This window comes from Eurosta solidaginis, unplaced genomic scaffold (assembly GCF_040869045.1).
Source record: "Eurosta solidaginis isolate ZX-2024a unplaced genomic scaffold, ASM4086904v1 ctg00001055.1, whole genome shotgun sequence".
Classification (NCBI taxonomy): domain Eukaryota; kingdom Metazoa; phylum Arthropoda; class Insecta; order Diptera; family Tephritidae; genus Eurosta; species Eurosta solidaginis.
In genome coordinates this window covers 853,795-859,823 of record NW_027136898.1, presented here as the reverse complement: position 1 = coordinate 859,823, position 6,029 = coordinate 853,795, and the positions used below count along the sequence as shown (strand labels likewise).

Here is a 6,029-nt window from a genome sequence, read left to right as displayed (position 1 = left end):
AATTTAAAGTTGTTTGTTGTTTTGAATTGGAAATGAGATTGGCTAAATACGAATTTGAGTTTATATGTCTGTTGTTGTAAATTTACTTACATGTGTTAATGGTATATTTTTGATTATAAACTGGAGAAAGAGTGTATATAATTAAAATATAGTTATTATAATTGTAATTTTGAATATTTTAACTCTTTTTTTTTTGTATACATTTAGTAACTTCACTAATATTTCATATAAAAGATATATAATTTGATTATTTTGTTTGTATATTGGTTCAACGAAAGATTTAAACAAATGTTGAAGGTAGATAGATGGTAAACTTCATCACTCACATTGACACTGCAACTATGTCTTCTTAGTCTTCAGAGAGTGTTGAAGTGTATATTTTTGTTGAGTTAATTTGCAAACATGGTGGGGGTGGATATTGAAAATTGCATATCAATTTATCTTGTATGTAATTTTAGTATACATCCAGTAAATCCTGTATAATATTCATAATTTTCGTGTCCAAATAAATTATGTGTAGAAAATTTATCAGTAATCTGCTTCATAATTTTTGTGATAATCTTAAGTTTAAGTAAATTTTATAGGTGTCGTTTTGCTATCACTGACGTATGACTGAAAGAAACTCGATGCAACTTAAATGCCCAGCGCCTCGCTGGTCATGCACGTCCTGGTTTGTGTTGCATGGGTGGTAATAAAATCGAATGTACCAAGGAGTAAAACTAATAAACGTTGAGTGTATTCCGGTAGTGATGTAAATAATTAGATCGTCCAAAATTTCATTAGGTATTTTACGTAGAAATCTTTTTGAGTGCACTTGTAATTACATAAACGGAGTAATTGTCCATATTGACTAAACGGCCAGTTTGCAGAAAATGTATTGACTTTTATAGTACCATTATGATTCGAGCGGGATCGCCATTATATAGTTGATAATACAACTATATATTTTTTTAAAATTTTATTTTATTAATTAAATAAATGTATTTACTTTAAAAAAATTAAAAATTACTGACAAGAAAATTTTCTTTTTGAAAGAATATTGAAAGTAATGTAACACGAAAATAATTTATAAAATTACAGTATATTTAATACAAGTAGATAATCCTACACCTACATATTGCGTGGTTTTTTTTAATTTGCTTACCGGGCTAAAGGTTAGCATGTTTAAAATACGTAAGTCGTTTTGTTCAACAAATTTAAGTAGATAACTCATCAGTTGTTTGCATCAGAGCGACAATTTTTGAGATAGTTATTAAAACTGTTTAAAGGTTGTCAAACGTTGTTTCTCGTTGTATATCCTTTAATTCTAGAGTTAAATTGATAAATAACGTGTACGAATTTGTTTAACGCATTTGTTTTGGTTACTCGACGTCTCCGTTCTCGTGTAGCCTACATATTGCGTTTTTTTTTTTTAATTTTCTTACCGGGCTAAAGGTTAGCATGCTTAAAATACGTAAGTCGTTTTGTTCAACAAATTTAAGTAGATAACTCATCAGTTGTTTGCATCAGAGCGACAATTTTTGAGATAGTTATTAAAACTGTTTAAAGGTTGTCAAACGTTGTTTCTCGTTGTATATCCTTTAATTCTAGAGTTAAATTGATAAATAACGTGTACGAATTAGTTTAGCGCATTTGTTTTGGTTACTCGACGTCTCTGTCCTCGTGTAGCCTACATATTGCGTTTTTTTTTAATTTGCTTACCGGGCTAAAGGTTAGCATGTTTAAAATACGTAAGTCGTTTTGTTCAACAAATTTGAGTAGATAACTCAGCAGTTGTTTGCATCAGAGCGACAATTTTTGAGATAGTTATTAAAACTCTTTAAAGGTTGTCAAACGTTCTTTCTCGTTGTATATCCTTTAATTCTAGAGTTAAATTGATTAATAACGTGTACGAATTTGTTTAACGCATTTGTTTTGGTTACTCGACGTCTCCGTTCTCGTGTAGCCTACATATTGCGTTTTTTTTTTAATTTGCTTACCGGGCTAAAGGTTAGCATGCTTAAAATACGTAAGTCGTTTTGTTCAACAAATTTAAGTAGATAACTCAGCAGTTGTTTGCATCAGAGCGACAATTTTTGAAATAGTTATTAAAACTGTTTAAAGGTTGTCAAACGTTGTTTCTCGTTGTATATCCTTTAATTCTAGAGTTAAATTGATAAATAACGTGTACGAATTTGTTTAACGCATAGATAACTCAGCAGTTGTTTGCATCAGAGCGACAATTTTTGAGATAGTTATTAAAACTGTTTAAAGGTTGTCAAACGTTGTTTCTCGTTGTATATCCTTTAATTCTAGAGTTAAATTGATAAATAACGTGTACGAATTTGTTTAACGCATAGATAACTCATCAGTTGTTTGCATCAGAGCGACAATTTTTGCGATAGTTATTAAAACTGTTTAAAGGTTGTCAAACGTGGTTTCTCGTTGTATATCCTTTAATTCTAGAGTTAAATTGATAAATAACGTGTACGAATTTGTTTAACGCATTTGTTTTGGTTACTCGACGTCTCCGTTCTCGTGTAGCCTACATATTGCGTTTTTTTTTTTAAATTTGCTTACCGGGCTAAAGATTAGCATGTTTAAAATACGTAAGTCGTTTTGTTCAACAAATTTAAGTAGATAACTCATCAGTTGTTTGCATCAGAGCGACAATTTTTGAGATAGTTATTAAAACTGTTTAAAGGTTGTCAAACGTTGTTTCTCGTTGTATATCCTTTAATTCTAGAGTTAAATTGATAAATAACGTGTACGAATTTGTTTAAGCATTTGTTTTGGTTACTCGACGTCTCCGTTCTCGTGTAGCCTACATATTGCGTTTTTTTTTTAATTTGCTTACCGGGCTAAAGGTTAGCATGTTTAAAATACGTAAGTCGTTTTGTTCAACAAATTTGAGTAGATAACTCATCAGTTGTTTTCATCAGAGCGATAATTTTTGAGATAGTTATTAAAACTGTTTAAAGGTTGTCAAACGTTGTTTCTCGTTGTATATCCTTTAATTCTAGAGTTAAATTGATAAATAACGTGTACGAATTGGTTTAACGCATTTGTTTTGGTTACTCGACGTCTCCGTTCTCGTGTAGCCTACATATTGCGTGGTTTTTTTTAATTTGCTTACCGGGCTAAAGGTTAGCATGTTTAAAATACGTAAGTCGTTTTGTTCAACAAATTTGAGTAGATAACTCATCAGTTGTTTGCATCAGAGCGATAATTTTTGAGATAGTTATTAAAACTGTTTAAAGGTTGTCAAACGTTGTTTCTCGTTGTATATCCTTTAATTCTAGAGTTAAATTGATAAATAACGTGTACGAATTTGTTTAACGCATTTGTTTTGGTTACTCGACGTCTCCGTTCTCGTGCAGCCTACATATTGCGTTTTTTTTTTAATTTGCTTACCGGGCTAATGGTTAGCATGTTTAAAATACGTAAGTCGTTTTGTTCAACAAATTTGAGTAGATAACTCAGCAGTTTGCATCAGAGCGACAATTTTTGAGATAGTTATTAAAACTGTTTAAAGGTTGTCAAACGTTGTTTCTCGTTGTATATCCTTTAATTCTAGAGTTAAATTGATAAATAACGTGTACGAATTAGTTTAACGCATTTGTTTTGGTTACTCGACGTCTCTGTTCTCGTGTAGCCTACATATTGCGTTTTTTTTAATGCTTACCGGGCTAAAGGTTAGCATGTTTAAAATACGTAAGTCGTTTTGTTCAACAAATTTGAGTAGATAACTCAGCAGTTGTTTGCATCAGAGCGACAATTTTTGAGATAGTTATTAAAACTGTTTAAAGGTTGTCAAACGTTGTTTCTCGTTGTATATCCTTTAATTCTAGAGTTAAATTGATAAATAACGTGTACGAATTTGTTTAAAGCATTTGTTTTGGTTACTCGACGTCTCTGCTCTCGTGTAGCCTACATATTGCGTTTTTTTTTTAATTTGCTTACCGGGCTAAAGGTTAGCATGTTTAAAATACGTAAGTCGTTTTGTTCAACAAATTTGAGTAGATAACTCATCAGTTGTTTGCATCAGAGCGACAATTTTTGAGATAGTTATTAAAACTGTTTAAAGGTTGTCAAACGTTGTGTCTCGTTGTATATCCTTTAATTCTAGAGTTAAATTGATAAATAACGTGTACGAATTTGTTTAACGCGTTTGTTTTGGTTACTCGACGTCTCCGTTCTCGTGTAGCCTACATATTGCGTTTTTTTTTTAATTTGCTTACCGGGCTAAAGGGTAGCATGCTTAAAATACGTAAGTCGTTTTGTTCAACAAATTTAAGTATATAACTCATCAGTTGTTTGCATCAGAGCGACAATTTTTGAGATAGTTATTAAAACTGTTTAAAGGTTGTCAAACGTTGTTTCTCGTTGTATATCCTTTAATTCTAGAGTTAAATTGATAAATAACGTGTACGAATTTGTTTAACGCATTTGTTTTGGTTACTCGACGTCTCCGTTCTCGTGTAGCCTACATATTGGGTTTTTTTTTTTAATTTGCTTACCGGGCTAAAGGTTAGCATGTTTAAAATCGTAAGTCGTTTTGTTCAACAAATTTGAGTAGATAACTCAGCAGTTGTTTGCATCAGAGCGACAATTTTTGAGATAGTTATTAAAACTGTTTAAAGGTTGTCAAACGTTGTTTCTCGTTGTATATCCTTTAATTCTAGAGTTAAATTGATAAATAACGTGTACGAATTTGTTTAACGCGTTTGTTTTGGTTACTCGACGTCTCCGTTCTCGTGTAGCCTACATATTGCGTTTTTTTTTTAATTTGCTTACCGGGCTAAAGGGTAGCATGCTTAAAATACGTAAGTCGTTTTGTTCAACAAATTTAAGTATATAACTCATCAGTTGTTTGCATCAGAGCGACAATTTTTGAGATAGTTATTAAAACTGTTTAAAGGTTGTCAAACGTTGTTTCTCGTTGTATATCCTTTAATTCTAGAGTTAAATTGATAAATAACGTGTACGAATTTGTTTAACGCATTTGTTTTGGTTACTCGACGTCTCCGTTCTCGTGTAGCCTACATATTGCGTTTTTTTTTAATTTGCTTACCCGGCTAAAGGGTAGCATGTTTAAAATACGTAAGTCGTTTTGTTCAACAAATTTAAGTATATAACTCATCAGTTGTTTGCATCAGAGCGACAATTTTTGAGATAGTTATTAAAACTGTTTAAAGGTTGTCAAACGTTGTTTCTCGTTGTATATCCTTTAATTCTAGAGTTAAATTGATAAATAACGTGTACGAATTTGTTTAACGCATTTGTTTTGGTTACTCGACGTCTCCGTTCTCGTGTAGCCTACATATTGGTTTTTTTTTTTTAATTTGCTTACCGGGCTAAAGGTTAGCATGTTTAAAATACGTAAGTCGTTTTGTTCAACAAATTTGAGTAGATAACTCAGCAGTTGTTTGCATCAGAGCGACAATTTTTGAGATAGTTATTAAAACTGTTTAAAGGTTGTCAAACGTTGTTTCTCGTTGTATATCCTTTAATTCTAGAGTTAAATTGATAAATAACGTGTACGAATTTGTTTAACGCGTTTGTTTTGGTTACTCGTTGTCTCCGTTCTCGTGTAGCCTACATATTGCGTTTTTTTTTAATTTGCTTACCGGGCTAAAGGGTAGCATGCTTAAAATACGTAAGTCGTTTTGTTCATCAAATTTAAGTAGATAATTCATCAGTTGTTTGCATCAGAGCGACAATTTTTGAGATAGTTATTAAAACTGTTCAAAGGTTGTCAAACGTTGTTTCTCGTTGTATATCCTTTAATTCTAGTGTTAAATTGATAAATAACGTGTACAAATTTGTTTAACGCATTTGTTTTGGTTACTCGACATCTCCGTTCTCGTGTAGCCTACATATTGCGTTTTTTTTTAATTTGCTTACCGGGCTAAAGGTTAGAATGTTTAAAATACGTAAGTCGTTTTGTTCATCAAATTTAAGTAGATAACTCATCAGTTGTTTGCATCAGAGCGACAATTTTTGAGATAGTTATTAAAACTGTTTAAAGGTTGTCAAACGTTGTTTCT

General features: G+C 31.5%; 1 pseudogene; it reads right to left on the bottom strand.

The window, feature by feature from the left end:
* Nucleotides 1-318: 318 nt before the first annotated feature.
* Nucleotides 319-6,029, bottom strand: part of LOC137235705 (uncharacterized) — a 157,382-nt pseudogene continuing 151,671 nt past the window's right edge.